This window comes from Triturus cristatus, chromosome 6 (assembly GCF_964204655.1).
Source record: "Triturus cristatus chromosome 6, aTriCri1.1, whole genome shotgun sequence".
Classification (NCBI taxonomy): Eukaryota; Metazoa; Chordata; class Amphibia; order Caudata; family Salamandridae; genus Triturus; species Triturus cristatus.
The window spans coordinates 509961976-509981744 of NC_140589.1; the positions used below are offsets into that span (position 1 = coordinate 509961976).

General features: G+C 41.1%; 1 long non-coding RNA gene across 2 annotated transcripts in view; it reads right to left on the bottom strand.

The window, feature by feature from the left end:
* LOC146817347 (uncharacterized) overlaps positions 1-19261 on the bottom strand; it is a 261970-nt gene extending 242709 nt beyond the window's left edge. The window contains exons 1-2 of one of the 2 annotated variants that reach the window (XR_014962976.1): positions 18772-19261; positions 18075-18154 (exon numbers count right to left, since the gene is read on the bottom strand). This is a non-coding gene — a long non-coding RNA (uncharacterized LOC146817347). The remainder of the gene's footprint in view (positions 1-18074; positions 18155-18771) is intronic. The other variant, XR_014962975.1, reaches the window with a different exon arrangement.
* Positions 19262-19769: the final 508 nt, after the last annotated feature.

Sequence of the window (19769 nt, forward strand, 5' to 3'; positions counted from 1 at the left end):
TTGCCTAATCTTTAGCTTAAAATTAAGGGGCAGGTTTGCGTTACTTTTTTGACTCAGTCCCGAAGCAAAATCCTTTGTGGTATTTACTAAGCAACGCAAATGGTTATATACTTTTTCGTTTTTCCACTCCAACTCAATGGCTGCCAGGGGACATCCAAACATCCATTTCTCAATCAATCTTGACAGCCAAAAGCAGGCACCCAAATGCCAGTGGTAATCGGGGAAGCCGCCACCAACATCTTTACATGCTTTACTTCCTCCAATTTCCATTCACAGAGAGACTTTATACACTTTTTGTTGGCAGGGCAGCCTTAAATGATAAGAGGTTATTGCTGTGAAAAATGGCTATTAATGTGTATCATTATGATAGCTGAGCTTGAAACCTATGTCTTCTTCTGCAGCTATTATGAGGCACATTAGGAGAAAGGCATATGGACAGGAAACTGCCTCAAAACTAAACAATTGGTTAAAGTTTTATAGGACAGTTTTATATTGTTGTGCAATGCTGGACTTTTTAAATGATCACCAAGTAACTGGCACTCTGGCCCTCAACTGATAATTATAAACTTCAGTAACACGTTTAACTAAAGGGTAGAAAGTACATATGATTTCTAAGCTAGAGATCTTTAATTCGTACATTTATTTATGGTGTTCAGTAGGGAGGCGCATGCCAACATAAGATAGCTTCAACTCCCAGCATTTGTGTCCAAGGTGCAATAATTTGGACCACAGCATTCGCCATGTGCTACATATGCATTACTTGCGGTGTTGTGGGGGGCGCAGGTCCACAGGAGGAGGGCAGGATTGGGAGTGAATGACTCATTGTTGGGTGTCTCATGGGCATTTTGTGAGTTTGCTGTGTAAGCTTACGGTTCAGGCCTAGATACACGCAGCGTTACTACTGTGGACTGTGCTCATATTTGATGCGATTTTGTTTAGCTCTTTTAACTGCCTGTAAAAAAACTTTAATGAGGTATACTGATTGTATTTTATTCTTTGCGAAAATCTCAATAAAAACTTGGAAAAGATTTTCAAAAATGCATTACTGGCTCCACTCTCCCCTATCTGGCAGCTTCTACCTGGAATCTTCCTAAAGCTCTATGATCTCTTACCATTGGTGGTTCCTGTGGAATCTGTTTTTCTGAACTGAAATGTTTAATATAGTTGAAATCAAGCGTATTTTCTTCCATTTTGAATGTGACTTTGTGATGCATCATGTGATCACTGTTGCTGTTATTTTCTTGCTGTAATAAAGAATTGTGAGTTTTACACTGAAAGACTGATTTTCCCAGTCACAATGAACGTGATGTACCAAATCAAGGACAACCAGCCAGTTTCAAGCCATGTGTCATACTATATTTCAAGTCATGTCACCTTAAAAGACTCTATTCGATTTGCATTGAATCTAATGTAGTAGCATTATGAGAGAATCTTCAAATGTGTTCGGTAGTAAAATGATTCTTCTTACTTGTTCCCTATTAGAGCATATCCTGGGAACCATGCACTTCTGTAGTGAAAGTATGAAATCCTTTTCTAAAGGACCGGTTTTGTCGGTTAAGGAGTTTACCCTTTCCAACTTTTAAATGGTGATTTATGCTGGATTTTCTTCAAACTGGTTTGAGTTCTTGGTGCTTTATGTTTTAACCATTATATGCTAAATGGACTGATGGTCCATCTTATGTATTTCTGCTCCTTTACTCTTTGAGTAAACTTTAGCCCAGGCATGTCATTCTTATTGAGAATGTTCCAGCTTCATTCTGTGTACAGGATCTAGGGTCAGACTGGCCATGCCTGGCATCAGGCGCTTCCCCGGAAGGCTGGAAGAGTGGAGGCCAGTTTTGTTACTGGGGGGCGGTTTCAGTTTATCACAGGGTTGGGGGACACTGTCTTTTACTAATGTTATGGGTTTAAAAAGGCATCGGCTGCAGAGTTTTTTTTTATATCCAGCAGTTTTCAGGCAACAATAAAAATGTCCAGATAACCCTGGTGATTAATGTTACTGCAGGAGAGGGATTAGAGTTTTGTTTAGTGGCAGTTTTGACTCATCTAAAGTAGTGTAGAGGGTTAACATCCCTTCTGCAAAGAACGTATACAATGCAGGCCACAGAGCTGTATTTTATGTGCATATGTCAGTGAGTTACTGCTCTAGTCAGCGATCCTTTTGTACGCTGATTTACATATGCACGATTCATTGTCTCTGTATATATGTGGTGATGTAAAGTGCTCCTACGCCCTACTCTAGTATGAGAGGTGCTATTATACAAGTGAAATACATGGGCGAGAGGGGCTATGGAGAGAGGAGGGGCACTGTTGGAATGTGATAGTGAGGAGGATCTCCAGAGGTAGTGATCAGGGGGGGGGGTGGGGGCACAAGGCACCATCAGAGCCAAAGTCGGTCCTGCTGCACCGCCTAATCGAGGTGGAAGATGCTAACATCCCTTGAAATGGTCTTTCATTGTGTTATCAGCGTCTTGGCAGCGCTTAACTGTGAATGTGTGCACTATTGTTATATTTAAATTCATGTTTCACACATGGCGACTTATTTTTTATGTTCTCCGTAAGTCTGTCTGTGGGTATGATTGGGTATCCTGTTGCACTGTATGGTCATCATTTACTATGATTTAAAAGACAATACAATTGAATATAAAATAACAAATGTGTTGTAGAATGCACAATTTTTGCCATTTTCCCCCAACTTTTCTTGGGAGGGGGGGTTCCCACCTCCCTGAAGAACCTCCACCTCTCTAGTAGTGTTCAGTCCCACTTACTGCTACGCACCGTATAGGGGCTAGTCTAAAACCTTGCCAGAGCACTAAAGCCCCTACAGGGACTACGCCTCTATCGGTCCAAGTAATTGGAGCGCACTGGACAAATAAATGAGAGGCAGATTTGCGTGACAACACTCCCATTGGTCCATCTTTGGCTCTCATCTCAACATATGTCACCTATCCCTGTAATTCTTTAGTCACCTCGCATATATAACAGCCTCTTTGTGGAGGTCATAATTTTTTTCCTATTACCTCAGCACATAGGGCCATATGTACTATTTACTGGTCACAAAATACTGGTCATAATTTTAGGCCAGAATTTTTGCAAACAGTAAATATTTTTAATACTCAACCAATGTACTAATGGGTCGATGCTTAAAAATCCGAATCACAGTGGTTTGGAATCTGACCTGTGTCATGCATATTTAGGTAGGTTGTAACTTGGGAACCACTAAAAATCATTGCCATCACAGAAATGTTGGCCTGCTAGGGTCAACAGATTACCATGTCTGTGTCTGCATTTCAATAAAAGTTTGTTTTTTTTTAAAGGAAAATGAGCTGGCTTTTAAAAAATGAAAAAAAGTTTTGAAAACATTTCTTAGAAATACTTCTAAAAATATTTTATTGACCCTTGGGGACATGTTCCCATTTGCGAATGGGGTACAACTTAAGTTAATGTTTTTTAACCGTATTTCGCTTGCAAAATATTAATAAATACGATAAGAATTAACGATTTGAAAGTAACCCCCTAAACAGGCCCCTTCCAAATACCGATTCAGAATTGTATCCTAAAGCCTAATTAGTTATTCAGTAACAGGATACCAAATCAATGAATAGCTTTAATACATTCCAAAAATATATTTACTGGTCACAAACTTGGCATTTTACTGAATCTCAGGATTTGGTGACCGTAAATGTGTTTGTACGCCTGTCCCTTAATCCATTTGTCCTTGTTTAAATCACAGACTGCTTGCAAGTACTTCAGCCTGTGAGGACTGTGGAATCCCCGATGTACTTTATTCTGCTTCAAGTACATCACCCAAGTCCCTTTCGTCTCAACCACTGACATCATAGCCTCTGCCTCGCAAACCCTCTTTTCCACTTCTGACATCCCCTACCATTCACATACATCCCTGGTCAATGCAGCAGACATCAGCAAATCTGAATACTTCTTGGGAGTACCACAATACTCCAGTGTTATGCTGGTGATTTTCAAGCCTGAGGTTCCATTCTAGCATGCACAACCACTCTATTGAGGGTGACCAAAGATACTCTTCCAGGACTTGCAGACCAGGAACCGTACTTTCTCAATACTTAACTTTTTTCCTGCTCTAGATAACTTTGACTAATTCTACAAAATATTCCCAAAGCAAGGGCAAAGATATAACGCAGTATCTTTAAATGGATAGGATACTTCATTAAGGACAAGCAAATACACCAAATACCTGCATTCAACCTCTTGGCTCACCTCAAAGTGCTGTTCCTCAATGGTACTCTCAGTTCATCAACCTTTCAATCATTTTCTGAAACATTTCAAAGAATATTATCCAGCAGTCACTGGGGTCTTTGCCAGTAGTGTTTTGAGGACATGCAGATGAACAGGGTGAACTTAACCAATGAACAAGGAGTGTTCCTGCTTAGAACGTTGCAACTCTGCTGTAACTCTGGAAAAGAATAGGTGCCATGGGTCTAAAACTCACTAGATCCACAATCAGATATGTATTTGGGGTAGGTGAGAGGGACCTTTCCAGGGACAAGTGTATCATTTAAATGTCTGAACACTACACAGCAGTTCTCTATAAGATTGACCCTGCAGAGAATGGTTGAAGAATGACAGCCTTTAACTCGGATTGCGCTATGCTGTACTTCCAAGGTGCATGGTTTTATGCTCATAACAATACAAAACCAGAAGTCATGCATTATCAAAATTAGGTTTATTGGCCAAAAATGAAATTGACAAGTTAGTGTTTCTGCAGTGCTTGTACATTAGATACATTAGTGAGTTTAAAATAATAGCTACTCAACTGAAGATACTACTGATGCAGCATGATTTTAAATATCATTACAGGACATGTTCATACACAGAAGACACGAAAAATTGAAAGTACATGTAGCACATGTTAGACACAGTGACACACGAAATAGAGACAAGTGTAGTAGAAGCATCGTAAAATCAGGCTTTAAAATGTGAGAGAAGGAAAACACATTTATAAGACAACGCTAATACATATAAGTGAGTTCAGTTAATGATGTTATTTAATGCATATGTCGTTTATAGACGTATATTACTGAGAATGTGATGCTATGAAAAGTGGCCCAGAATTTTTCATGATTTTTGCTGAGAGTGCACCATTTAGAAAAGGTGGTGCAAAAATGTGTGGCAATGAAGTATAAGATTGATATTTTCCAAATTATACTGGAGGCATTATAGTTTAGGAAATGTTAAAAACGATTTTAGTACAATGAAACTTGAAAAACCTGCATTTATATGAATATAGTACATTTTTGAGGTAGTAGGATATTTCTAATGTTAGCCATTTCCATGTAATAATATTTTGTGAAAGTTGTATACATTCTTCCTTTGAATCGATTCCAGTTTATTATATTTGAAGTAAAGTCAGAGCTCATTTAATTTAAACATACATGGCTAACTAACTTAAAGGCCTCATTAAATGCTTTTATCTAATGCAGACCTTTCCCCACATTTAAATACAATTAATCACTCTTTGCAAGTAAATTGTTCCTTTTTTGTCCGCTCATGTTCCCCCTGGCATTTCTGAATGTTTTTTTAATGATTCACAATGAAATATTTCTGTGGGAATAGAATTTCAGCTATGGCTACAAGTCAAAAGTTTGTATTTCTTTTCTACCAATGTTAGGCCTGTGTGGACTCTCAAACTTTAGTTTCTCATGACTAGCATGGGAAACCAGCTTGATCTTTCAATCATCTCAGGTGACATGATATGAACATGGACATGTGGTAGTCTTTCGATGATGGTGTTGCCACATGACTGGACTTTCAAAACTCTATAAAAGAAGAAACCCCAAAGGAGGAGCAACGCTGTTGATTCTGGATTCTTCACCGTACACCATATTTTTATTTTCCCCCGAGTTAGGATGCAATGCTAATCAATCCTTTACTTGATCGGTTTGTGAATGCTACAATCTGTAACAGATAGACGGAGACCTTCTTTGCCGAACCATTTCTATTTTTCCAATTTCCATTATATCTTTAGCCCTAAGCTAATGGCTCGCCACTAATGGACTTGAAGTCTGAAGTTTCCCTTTTATAGGACCTGAGCTTTTAGACATCAGAATCACCCTTCTGCCTTAGTGGCGGTACGACTCTGTAACTCTCCAAACAGAACTTACCACTCGATTAAAGATTTGCCTAAATGTTTGGCGTTTATTGCAAGTTGTGGTATTACAGACCGAAGACCTTAAGAAATCGCTCATTTTAATGAATTTTGATTCTCTAATACAGTAACCAAATTAATCTAAAGCTTGGCGGACTATGGTTTAGTCCCATTGGTTCTTTCATTCAAATTGTGCTTTGGTTTAAATTCATTGTAGAAAGAATCAACGAGTTGTATCAAAACATTAGGTTGTACTTCTTTTCCATTTCACTGCAAACAGCCAGTCTTCCGTACATTCCCCTCCTAGGCCATTCCAATGGAGAGGAAATTCACGTGCTCCTGAGAAGGCTAAAATGGAATAAAATAGACACAACTAGCCTGTTAAACTGGAAAAGTAATTGGCCCGCACTTGCGAAAGATTTCGCAGCTGGCAATATAGCTGAGAACTGGACTAACTTGGCACCGGAGTTGTATCGCCTTTTGTCAGGCAAAAGACCACACCATCAGCAAGATTGTGGAGCAAGGGAGTGCTGCCAAATACAACCAAGATGTGTGTGTGTGTGGGGGGGGGTTGGGGTGGGGATGGGGGGATATGGGGAGGAAACAAAAAAATAATAATAAATAAAATAAAAATCACACAAAGCAAGCGGGCCCTGAGACAAGCCAACCGTGAACATACGAGAGAGGGTAACGACAAAACACGTCAAAAATCAGTTGTTAGCAAGAAAAGCTTACAGGGAAAACCTATAGGTCCAGGCTGAATTTTGGTCATATATCAATAGGTTGGCCGGTCATCGCCACGACCGGCGCAATGGGGGGGGGGGGGTCGCCAGCCACACATGGGTCTCCCATGTGACTACACTGTACTGTACTGTAGTGCTTCAGACCATAGACCAGTAAACCATCAAAGAGTTTCTACTAATTCCAGCTCTATCAACTCCCGTACAAGGATCGCGGAAGAACTATTTGAAACTTCTGAACTAGGAAATCGGGTAACTCCAATATTAAAAAATATCAGAAAGGATGGGGCCTCGGGGCCCAATGGCCTGCCTGGAAGCCTCTTCAAAGAAGACAGCGATTTCTGGGGAACCCTATTTACTTCGCTTCATCAGTTCTGCCTGTATAACTCAATGGTGTCTGAAGCCTGGAAAGGCTCTTTGCTTCAACCGATTCATTAAAAGGGCGACACTGGAGTCTCAACCAATTACAGGTTGATAGCCCTTTTGGATATTGAGGCAAAAGGATATGCAAACCTCCTCCTGCAAGATCTGCAAAACTGGGCTAATGATTATGAAATTCCTCCAGCATACCAGTCTGGCTTTAGGCCAGGAGTTTCGACACTAGATAGCAGATAACATTCTAGCCCTTGCCTACATGGTAGAACAATCTACTAAGGAAAAACAGCCCCCACTCTTCACATGCTTCGTCGATTATTCTGCTGCATTCAATGGCGTCAACAGGAATTTGTTGTGGAGGAATTTACAAGACTGGGGGATTCCGATTACCCTGTTGAAAGCAATTACTGCTCTTTACACCGGAACTTGGGTACGAGTGAAAGTAACGACGAACTCGGCGACCAAAAAAAATCTACACAGACTGTGGTCTAAAACAAGGGTGTGTACTGGCACCCTTACTTTTTAATCTCTACACTGCAGACCTTGGCAAAACAATTTCCAAAGCCAATTCGTTACCTCCGAAAATTGGGTCTACCAGACTGTTTTTACTGAAGTATACAGATGACATGGTGCTCATGGACCATACCAGAACGGGTATGCAACAAATACTGGATGCATTAAACACCTATAGCAATGAAAATGACCTAAGACCAAATGTAGGGAAAACAAAGGTAGTAATTTTCGGGAAGTAAGCAAACAACCTCAAAAAACAATGGAGAATGGGTAACCTGAAAATAGCAACAACTACTAAATACAATTATTTAGGAGTTTGGATTATGAGCAGTAGGAAGTCTGCAGCACACACTGCATCCATTGAATCAAAAGCCAAGGCAGTGACATATGCCATTTGCAAACTGAACTCCAAACTAAGTAGCCCGACAACTGGACCAATTAGAAAGGTTATAAGAGCTAAGTTACTCCCTTCAATTGCATACGGCCAAATAGCATTTCCCGCGGCATCAATTAACATCATGGAACGCGCCAATTGCTGGGCATTTAAACAGATCTTTCATATACCCGCTCATGCTCGGAACATCTTGATAGGTCTTGAAATTGGGCTAAATAAACAGCGCTATGAACATTGGTCATCGCTTGTTCGGTATTATCGAGGGGTTTGTGCTGCCCCCCCAAATACAATTTAGGCAATCTTGAAGGAAATTTTCGTGAAAATTAACAACTCGTGGGCCAACGGCCTTCTAACTGCTAGTACTGAATTGCACCTTGACTTGCCCAACTGGCAGGATTTCATTTATCAACCTGGAATTTTAAAAAACATTTTAAAGAAACAAGTTAGACTGCTATCCAAGGAAGAGGACTTGAAGGAACTAGAATCCTCCAGTAGTAACATCAGGCTATTAGCCAGTTCCTTCCACGATAAACTGAGCCAGCCATACCTTGATTCCGCCCTGAATACGTCAATTTTAAAGCATATTCTGTCAGTGAGATTGATGGTACTACCGATAAAAGACATCAACAGCCGTTGGAAAACATTAGAGGCAGTCACTACTTGCAGATTGTGCCACCAGTACGAGGAATCCATGGCCCACATGGTCTGTATATGTCATCGTTTGAATTAGGCATGTTGCACTTTACTGAAACCCTGGTTTTTAAAATATGGGATACGCACCTGTACGGATGCCTTGAAACTTCTCTTCAAGCTGGAGATCCCGTTGGAACTAGCAAGATTAGCTAAATTTGCCCACAAGGTGAAAGAACTATTACATAACGACTCAGTCAAAGACTAGAGACAAACTGTAGTTTTGATCTTGCGTTCCCACCTTTTTTTTTTTTTTTAAATAGCAATTACCAGAATGTTTTCAAGAAACGATTACGTCTTAGATATGACTAACAGTTTTGTTAAAAGAAATTACCATGTTTTATCTATGCTCAAAAAGTGTCTGGACGGAGTGCTCTCCAACCAGCCTTTTTCTTTTTGTTAGCAATTGTAATTAATTGAAACAATAAATACAAATAAAATAAATAAAAAAACACTTCTTTTGTTCTGTGTTGCTAACGCCGAGTTGTTGGTTTGTATAATCCTCACCGAATTTAATCTCTTCAGGAGGTTGGGTCTCACAGTAGCGATTCTTTATTTCTACAGCATGGTTTTGAGAGTGGTGTATCTAAATCCGATTGCTAACTTGTGAGTTGACTGTCAATTAAAGGCCCTCATTAGACAGCTAAAGGGGAGTTAGTGACCCTAATTTCTATCCCTCCGATCGGCAGAGAAAGATTCATCAGAGGGTCATTGACTGTGCAGACAGTCTAATCTAAAACAGTAAGATTAGTAAGGAGAGTAAGCGTACAATATAGAATTTTACGTGTGCTTCACACTGCAACACTACTACAAGAACACCTGACATGGCATTCAAAATAAATGTTTCACCACGGTGTCTGCCAGAAAGCCTTATGGCAAGAGCTCCATAAATCTCCTTGGCCTTCCAAAAAGTAGAAGAGCCAATACAAAATGACGTAGCGTCAATGTGAGGAACGAAACTCTGAAATACCCTCTGTATGAGCTGGAAAAGTTTGTTTTTTTCTGTGTGCCGATGGCGAGCAATGCACGGTTCACACTACTTTCTGGATAAGAAAATGTGCCAAGTAGGAAATTTGAGTACAACTAATTACACAGGGTACTTTATTGTAGTACTGAACTTTCTTTCCAGGTAATGTGGCCTGCTGAAGCATTTCAATCTGTGAAGAAAATGTGTGGGTGCTTCCAGTGTGTGCAGTTCCCGATTCACAATGGCCAGCCACCTGCACCATTGCTGGATTGAACGGTCATTGATGTCCATCCCTGATCAGTTAAACTGCAGGTACCTGCCAGCTGTTTTACTGTGTATGTGCTCCAGTGCACCGCATAAGTGAAGGGATAGAGTTCAGCTAATGTGAACAGAAATAATGCCACTGCGACCCAAGTGGGACATAGTGATTATTTTGCCCCACAACCTAAATAGGTAAAGGAGTGAGTTTTCCCGCTGTGGCCTTAGTACTCCAGTACAGGGTAATCTACACCAATTTCAGGACCTGGAATGTAATACTATGCTCCAGCGCTCCTAGCTTGCATGAACATAGGCTGATGGGGGAAATCTGTAGTGTAGGCATGATCTGTGACTTCCTCTGGATGGACCCTGCACTGAGTCTTAACTTCAACCGAGTATTTTATGGATGCCTTCATATATACCTACACCTGCCACATACCCAGGCCAGCACTTAGGTGCAAATTTTGTGGAGAGTAAAGATGTGTGAACATGCACTTTATTTCGCACAGAAAGAGATTTGATGTCAATTTGCACATGATCAGTCTACCTTTTTTTTTTTTTACTGCAGATCAGGCTTAAGCCTTAGTGAATCTGAAGCACCAAATCAGACTGCAAATATATACCAACAGCTCAATCCCATATGACCATATACCAAGTCAAAGTATGCTTTATTCGAATATCATTCATAAAAGCAAAAAATACATTCACATAAACAATTACATACATAGTTAAAAAAATATTAAACTGTGATCAAGGGATCAGATACGAAGCATACACATGAAATTTTTATCATAAGCATAACCCCGCGGCATGTTGAACTTTGGCGGTGAATAAAAAGTTTTTAAAACTCAACTAGATGATAAAATTATTTAAAAAACCAATTAAATATAGCAGAAAAAATGACGGAAAACATAGGAGAGAATAATCAAAAGACTAGCAGTCTCTCCCGAATCGTGAGAATAGTCAAACGACTAGCAGTCTCTGTCTGATTGACCACGCCCAGCCTAGATATTTTGCAGTGGCTACAGATATCCATGGCAAAGTATTAGTTCGTATAATACGCAGGGCCACGGTACCACTGGTTGTACCTAAACTTTTGCACATCGGGGTCAACCAGTTACGCCTAGGGACTGCGTAAAGCTTGCAAACAAATAAAAAATGACCAATGGTTTCTTTACCTGAGCCACATACAGGACATCCATCGCCAGAACCCCCTTCCCACTTAGATGTCAAAAATTTAAGGGGAAGTGCACCTACTCTAAGTTGAAAAAGAAGCTTTCTTTCTAAGGGCCTTGTTATAATATCCCAGTATGGTTCCAGACAAGGATACATCTTTGCCTCTATAAAATCTGAAGTCATGGAACCAACACTCATACTATTCCAATTCCGTCGAGCAACCAGCTCCCAATAGATGTTCTTTAGAGTGCTTTTGGATGGAAATCTGGCTCTCGCAGGATCATCCCAGATTGAGCGCAAGCCAAGCTCATACAGGGATGTCCTAAGTGCCTTTAACCATTCTATTTTGTGATGAACATCAGACCTTATGATGTCTAAGAAACCATCTGCATAATGGGAAAGAACAGGAGTCGTCCATAACCTGCGCCAATACAAGATCGGGCGCAGTTGTACCATGTCTGAAATTGCTTTTCTGCCCAAATCATATTTGAGGGGCACCAATGGAGTACTTTTAGGGAGTCCTGTTATTGCCCTAAGAAATTTGTTTTCTGAAGATTGGAGTGCAGCAACCTTCTCAAAGCCCCAGAGCTCAGCACCATATAAAGCGGAGCCTAGAGCTTTTGCTTCATAAACCTGTAGAGCAGGTTTTACAGGTTTGGTCAATGATTTTCTGTGCTCTGAGGAAATGGCACCTGCCAATTGCCTATGTCTAAGTGTAGCAATGTCAACGTGATGTCGCCAGTTCTTCTCGCTAGAAATGTGCATACCCAGGTATGTAAAAGTATTCACTACTTCTAGCGGGCGATCATTTAAAATAATTTTTGATTTAAAGCTACGATGAGGGTTAAATATCATAAGCTTTGTTTTGGCAGTGTTAACTTCTAATCCATACTCACCACAGAATTGGTCAAAAATAGATAAGGCGCGCTGCAGACCACTCGGGGTTTTAGATAGGATGAGCGTGTCATCAGCAAACATTAAAATAGGAGTTTTTATCCCAGCTAAAAAGGGAGCGTCCACTTGTGCAGAGGTCATACGGGCTACCACATCATTGATGTATAGGGTGAAAAGAACGGGAGCCATCGAACATCCCTGCCGGACTCCCCTTTCAACAGGGAAGTCCGTGGTTACCGAACCGAGTCCTCCCCACTGAATTCTGGCATAATTAGATTCATGTAGCCTCATTATTAAGGACAGTAGATCGCTGGGGAGACCCTGCTTATTTAGAACCGTCCAGAGATTAGAGCGAGGGACAAGGTCGAAAGCGGCCCGTAGATCTACAAAGGCTGCATACAAGCTGCCTTTACCCAGGACCACCGTCTTCCATTGTAACAGGGTAAAACGGAATACCTGGTCGACCGTGCTTGTGGACCGTCGAAAGCCAGCCCGGAATGGCGAGAGAGCATTTGTCTCATCCGCCCATTCCAGGAGCCTATTGACGATCACACGTCCCACAACCTTTTGGATGGTATCAATAAGGCTTATTGGCCTGCAATTGCCTGGTAGGGATCGGTCACCCTTCTTAAAAATAGGAATGATAACTGCACCCTGCCAGGATTTTGGTACCGCAGCACCCAAGGCTATGGCATTAATAAGAAGGTGAATATACTGGCACCAGCGATCCTTATCATTTACAAATAAGTCAGCTGGCACACCAAGACCGGGAGCACGACCACAGGCAACCGTGTTCAGGGCCAGCATAATTTCAGCAGTGCCAAAAAGATTCACTTTAGGGAGGTCAACCCTAGGCTCCTGAGCCATGCTGTTATTTTTTGGAGCAGCATACTGGTTTTTGAAACATTTTATCCATGCTTCTTCAGGCACATTGTTGTTTGGGGACCCCGGAGAACCTGCTTTACCCCATCTGACAATATGCCAAAATAACCGGGAGTCCCTACTGTCACTGGCTGCCTTTAACTCGATCCAGTGATGTTCATCCCAAGCTTTTTTGGCCTTGGATATGCTAGTTTTATAGTTCTTCCTATCGGCTTGAATTAGAGTGGATTGACCCCCTTTAATAGCTTCACCTAGGGCTAATCTTGATTTCCTGCATATACCAATCTGCCCTGGACATTGGTCTTGTTCTGTACTTCTACCCCTCATACTGAGCAGATGCATAAATCATTCATTTCAAGTCAACTCCAAGTAACTACACAAAATACATAAAAGTTTAAAAAAAGAATCTCTATTCCACATTTATTGTGCATGTATTTGAAGAAACAAGTCTGATTTGGTCGGCTAAAATATCTTATTTGGTCTTAAGCTTTCTCCATTGCATGCATCAGTATGATAGCTAAATCACAAATCAAGCTGTAACTCAACATTAACAATTAGTAAAGGAGGAGATCTTGAATGCTTCAACTAATAATTAAAACTGAAAAGCTAAATGTTGTTCAACAGTATGCTAGCCATGGCCTGGAATGGGGGCGATGTTCGGTAAAACAGATTACCTCCAGTAAATGGGGTGCTGGATTATGTCGATAAAAGTATCTTTAAAATAATCCTCCATAAAATGTTGATTCCTCACATGCATAGCTGCCTAGCGCCCACACTGACAGTTTTAAAATCAAAACTACAAGATCCAAACTATAGTATTGTACCGATTGACTAAAATACCAAGTCTGGCTCAAAGTGTCCCATGACATGGAGACACCCTGGCAGGTATCTGCATACATTTTTTTCCAACACAGAGCAGAACATTATTTTGTATTATTTTAAGTTGAACACATTTCGTACAGCATGTAGCTTGCCAACTACATGGCATCTAAGAAGTGCCTAATTTGAACCAGTGGCTGCAGGTCAAGTCCACTGACACCAATTTTTAGGGACCAGCACTTTTTTCCTCAACAGATTTTCACCCAGAGCAAGAGACATAACAACAAAGGAGAAAGAAAAAGGAAAGAAAGACAGAAAACAGTCACAAAGGGATAAAACAGGGATGAAAAGAACTAATAGGAGTGAGATAAAGGGGCGGGGCATGTCCTGGAGTGGATGAAAGAAGCATGAGGATGTATTGAGACTACCCAGGCCCGATATTCGTAGTGTTTTCCGTGGGCTTCTCAGTAAAAACATTAGCCCTGGCACTTATTGTTATACAAATTAAGTATGGTCTCTTGGAGCTTCAAGTTGCAAACTTATACCTGCCAATAAGGAACCAGATGTCACCACTTCACTGAGACAGTCAGTTTCTAGGAAGGGACTATCATTGAAGAAATGTGTATTCTCTGTGTTTTAGCCTTGGTTCAGTTTACTTGAACCAGTTGGTCTACACACCTAAAAACAAAGATTTGTAAATGAAAAGTTCACAACAGAGAATTTTGAGTTCCAGTGACATGACATTACCTTGTAGCCTTCCCCACTGCGAGTCTGACCATTGAAGGATCTTCATTAGGGGGTGATCACTAGAAATCCCTCTGGCCTGGGCGATGTGGTTTGGAATGAGATGATTAATCAAACACTGATGAGCCAAGAGGGGGGGGGGGGGGGGGGGAGTTTGGAGGAAGGGGTGGGTCTTTGTGGTATATTTCATGGGATGTGTCAGAGGTGTAATACACATACATAGTAGACCAGGGTTTCTCACCCTCCACCAAACCTAGTTGTTATAACATTTAAAAACAGACATTTACCAAATCCAACAGGACTTGGGTCTACAACTGAAAGCTATTCGCGTTACCAATGCTTTTTCCCCCTCAACTGCATTAACGTGCCTGCATTCCTGTCAATCTTGCAATACGTATTCTATTAAAGAAAATCATTCCAAGTTGGCCATTAAAGTGCATGCATGCTTCAGAAAGCATGCACATGTGTAGGTAGGTCATCACGCATGTGCCATACATAGGCAGGCACTCATTTTTAATATGCGGTTCTAACATGGACGATGGCCAAGTAAAAATGTAAATTAGAAGCTCAAAAAAATTAAACAGAACACAAGAAGCAATATACATGAACCAAGCAGCCCGGCAGAACTTCACAGCTGGCCCCTCGTAAGATAATAATAAAAACGAAAACTGGGACGGGAGCATGGGGAAGAGGACAGAAAGAAAGATGATATAAAAAGAGGGGGAAAGGGGGAGAGAGCAGGGAAATATGTACTCCCTTGAGTGTTCAACAGTAAATAAAACAGTCCCTTTAAGTATGCATAAGTTTTCAACTCGTCCAATCAGAACACAACGAGCCCTAAATTCTCCCGGGTAGGACAAAAAAAACACAAGACAGGAAAGAAAGCCATAGAATAAAGAGCAGAAAATTGAGTTAGGAAACAAATCCATCCAATCACTGTCTGAAAGACCACCCTTAAGTATATGCTTTGTACTGTAAACAGTATGCCTGCCTGCAGACAGCTAAACTGTCTGTAACCGAGACCTAAAAATAAGCCACTGCATTTTAATCGGTCAACGCTGTTTATGCGTGCGAACAAGGCAACAGCTTAATATATTGTGTTCAGAAAAAAAGCGCAACGGGGTCTGGATGAAAATTAGGCCTAAACACAAATGAAGTGCACAGTTGCTTTTCGAACCGAACATAAAACTCTCTCTCTCTCATCAAGCTCAAGGTTGTTCTGTGCTTAAATCGCCTTTTGCAAGGACACAGTCACAAATGTAGTTGACGATGGCGAAAGAATTTCCATTGCTTTCCTATCTGAACCACGCCCTACCAAACAACTAAGGAAGGGGAAGTGCTGCGATTCGACAGTGCGCTAGTTCCCAGCCCGGGGGAAAACATAACTTTTACTGAACACCACCAAGGAAGAAAGGGAACTTGCCCACTAAGCAGCAATTATACTTCGCACAATTTATATGCCGAGCACGCCCGGCTGTAAAAACACCCCATCAGTCAAGCAGAGCTTGGGCCTTTGGAGTATGATTAACAGAACGAACTTTCAAAGGTCATCTAAATGTCAACACATTTAAATAGATGCTCATGTTGGGAAACCTAGCCCCACCCTCTTGCCCACCCATAATTCAAAACCTGCCATTCATCAATAAGTAGCAACTAAATTAAACAGACAATCCAGCACACGGAGACAGAATGTGGAGTGCATGGCCACCTTGTTTGAAATGCAAACGACAGAATTAGCCCGGGTGAACCGCAAGTCGTGTTAGATAATGCCATACAAATAATACGCGTTTTTAAAAACCGCTGAAACTTCAGAGCACATAACGCTACCGCAGCACATGCAGCTGGGAGTAAGGGCTAGCATACTGTACGAGATAATGTTTAAGGCTGGAAGAGCAGTTTCTAGCTCCTCATAGGAAGGGAGGTATAACTTTATGGTCTGCTTGCTAAACAAGTGCTTATCTACAAAAAAAGTTCTGGTATTTGCGGGTTTGTTTGTACAGCCGCTGCACATTTTGAACACGGTCCCAGTAACGCTGTATGAAGGTTAAACCTCAAGGTTACCTGCCATGGTAACAAACAGCAAAGCGGATGATTTAAAGTTCCTGTTTGCAGTCAGTTTATCTTGACGTCCGATCTAATTTATAGAGCTGCATTTGATGTTTTGTCCTTCCTTCACGAGTTTCGTGAGCACTTTCTTTGGGCAATGAACTTTCCACAGAGATCAAGAGTGTGCTTCAGAAGGAAGCCAGCCCCTTTTCATTAGTTGTGGCGTTAAGAGACCTTGATCATCTTTATCCCGTCTAACCGCAGGAAATTGGTACATAAAACATGTCAACACTTGGTAAAACTTCGAGTTCTTTACGCAGAAAATGCATACATTTGCATACCGAGCTCAAATCCAGAGAGAATCTTCATAGAAAGGCAGAATAGTAAAAGATTGTTTATTGAAATGTAACCCTTGGCAAAAACAAGGAGCTCAGAAATGTATGAAATCCTTTGTTATAAGGGTAGACAGCTAAGCCCTGACCCCACTCCATATCTCCCCATGTTTTAAGTAGGAACGTTTGTAATATGCTGGTTGCAAACAGCCCTTAAACATAGGGCACGTTTTGGGAATTTAAAAGTAAGGAAAAATTACAAAATAGTGTAAAGTTTGAGTGATGTGTATTCTTGGTGACTAAATACAAACAGAAGTGAAGCTCAAGTGTCCCCCCATAACTTATGTGGCACATTCAATCAGCCAAGGCGTTTCAGTCAAAAGTACCCTACAAACAATATTAAAAGTTCAACTTTTGACTAAGAACCAAGGGCTGGTTTAAGGTGTCACAGATGGGATGAGGTGCTACAATTCTTTTTTCTAGACTACTCCACACATGCATGAAGAAAATGTGAAATACCACGTCGCTTTATGGTTCATTTTAACTGTAGTAAACTTTACTTACTGTAATGTACCACATGCATATTTTCATCACTTAAAAGTCACTTCTCAATAGTGACCCACTCATAGCACATTCTCAAAACAATCAAATTAGATAAGCAGTTGTCAACCAGCCCCATAGCTTGAAGGCTACTTTTCACAAGTCCTTATTTTTTCAACAATGAGCAATACGCATACTAGGAGTTGTAGGCCAATACATATGTCATAGCATGCTTATATATAAGCAGAGGTTGAGAGTCACCACTAGACACGAGTTCATCTGGTCACTATAAAAAAAAAGTCGTTTTATCCCCAACCCCATTCAAACTGCACTGATGGATGGGAGGGCATCAGCTCCCAAAGACACAACGTTTTTGTGCATCCCACAAAATAGTAGATACTCAGGTGCATTTTACTTTGTTAATGCCAGCAGCTGCAACTGCGCTTTTTATCTTGGCAAAGTCAGAAAGTGATAAAAAAAAAAAAAAACATGCAATAATACATTCCCCTCAAACAGGTAATAAATAAAAACAATCGAGCATAAAATATCCATGCAGTATTACCAGACGTTGGCTACCTACCTCTCACATGGTAGAACCAGCACTTGAAAGGCAGCCTGGAGCGTTTGTACTGCCCTTGACAGAAAGCAATCCTCTGTGCCCTGAAAAAAATATACAAGAAGGCATATACACATCTGCTGCTTAAGTTATTTTTTTTTTAACCATCGATGCTTTAGTTTCGTTTTCACCTCACTTGGCTGGGGGATCCTCCGATTATTACCGACTGGAGTGCATTTCACGTTTCAATGTTGAGATTTATCACCTTGACAAGGGCATCCCTTAAATACAACTCCCTCCCCAAACACGAACTAATTTTTGTCGACAAGGTCACCCACTGTCAGTAATTACCACTAAGGAACCATCTGAGATTATATTTCTTTGCTTAAAAAAATAAAAACAATAGCTAAAAAATACAAATTCTAATGACCCGAAAATCTTGCATTGATTGTAGTAGGGTGACAGTGCACGCCGTGCCCCACGCTGCATTTTCATCTAATACCTTTAACGAAGTTTGCAGAACAGAACATCCTCGCCAAAGGTTACAGAGAAAGCAAGCTTCTCACTCCCAGTATTTTTTCAAACTTAACTGGCATCCGTTAGGGAATCTTTTGAAGATGTGCACAAGCAGAAGCCAAATAACCCGGTCTGTCGCTTTCTGACCCGCTTGCACAACCCCAAATAAATCGCTAAGTGTTAGAATGATGAAAAGTGCACTCACCAGAACATCTTGCGGAGCACGGGACCGAAAGACTCGTGTTTGTCATCTGGCTGCTTTGATACTCTACAGAGCAGGAAACAGAAGAGCCCTGCAGCTTGTGCAAAGAACTGCCTGTCTTGGGCTCAACTCGTTAAAGAAACATAACAAGAGGCGAGAAAGGGTCTACTTTTCTCTCGTACTCGCCATTTTCTTTGTGTCTGCTTTGATTTCCCCTCTGCCTAACAGCTGGTGTCTTCTATCTGACTCCCCAGTCCACGCTGCGCCTGGCAACTCGCAGGTTTCACTTTCTCGGCTCCTCATCTGACCCTTGTATTATCCCACCGAACACGCCCCCTCCCCCCCCCCCCCGAGCACAGCAGAGTAGCAGGGTGAAACCAACTTCTAAGTGAGAGGGACCCCGCACTTCACAGCCAAACCCAGTAACTAGGGGGAGAAGCGCTGACAGCTGCCTAGAGTGTTTGTAGCCGCCTGACAGCCTCTCTGTCTAACTGCAGGATTCGAAACCATAGAGTATATAGTTCTTCTGGAGCTAGACATTACATCCTTAAAGGGGCAGTGCCACAGGAAGCCAGTATAGAATTCCCTCCCCCTGTTTAATTTTCATTCCAACGGTAGCATCTCATTCTGAAGTGTATGTATGCAACGTAAGTAGTCCGGTTTTTCACCCGTTGTTAAAATATTATTTTAAAGATGTTTCCCAAAACAATGTACACAGAAACGATCAAACAGACAGCACACAAAGTAACATACCAGGTTTGCCAACATTCCGTAACCAAAAGAAGTAGAGTTTGCAAAGTTCTAACCCTGCTAATAAGTATAACGATGATAAGAAAATGAAAACACACGACGCCTGTCCTGATTATGTCATCACAGAAAATCATACTGCGTGTTACTGGTCCTTTCTCAAGGGAAATGACCATGTAGCTTCTGACCTAACAAGCATCATGAAAAATAAATGTAATGGTATATGTAGGAGAGTGGAATCTGACTAATGGTTG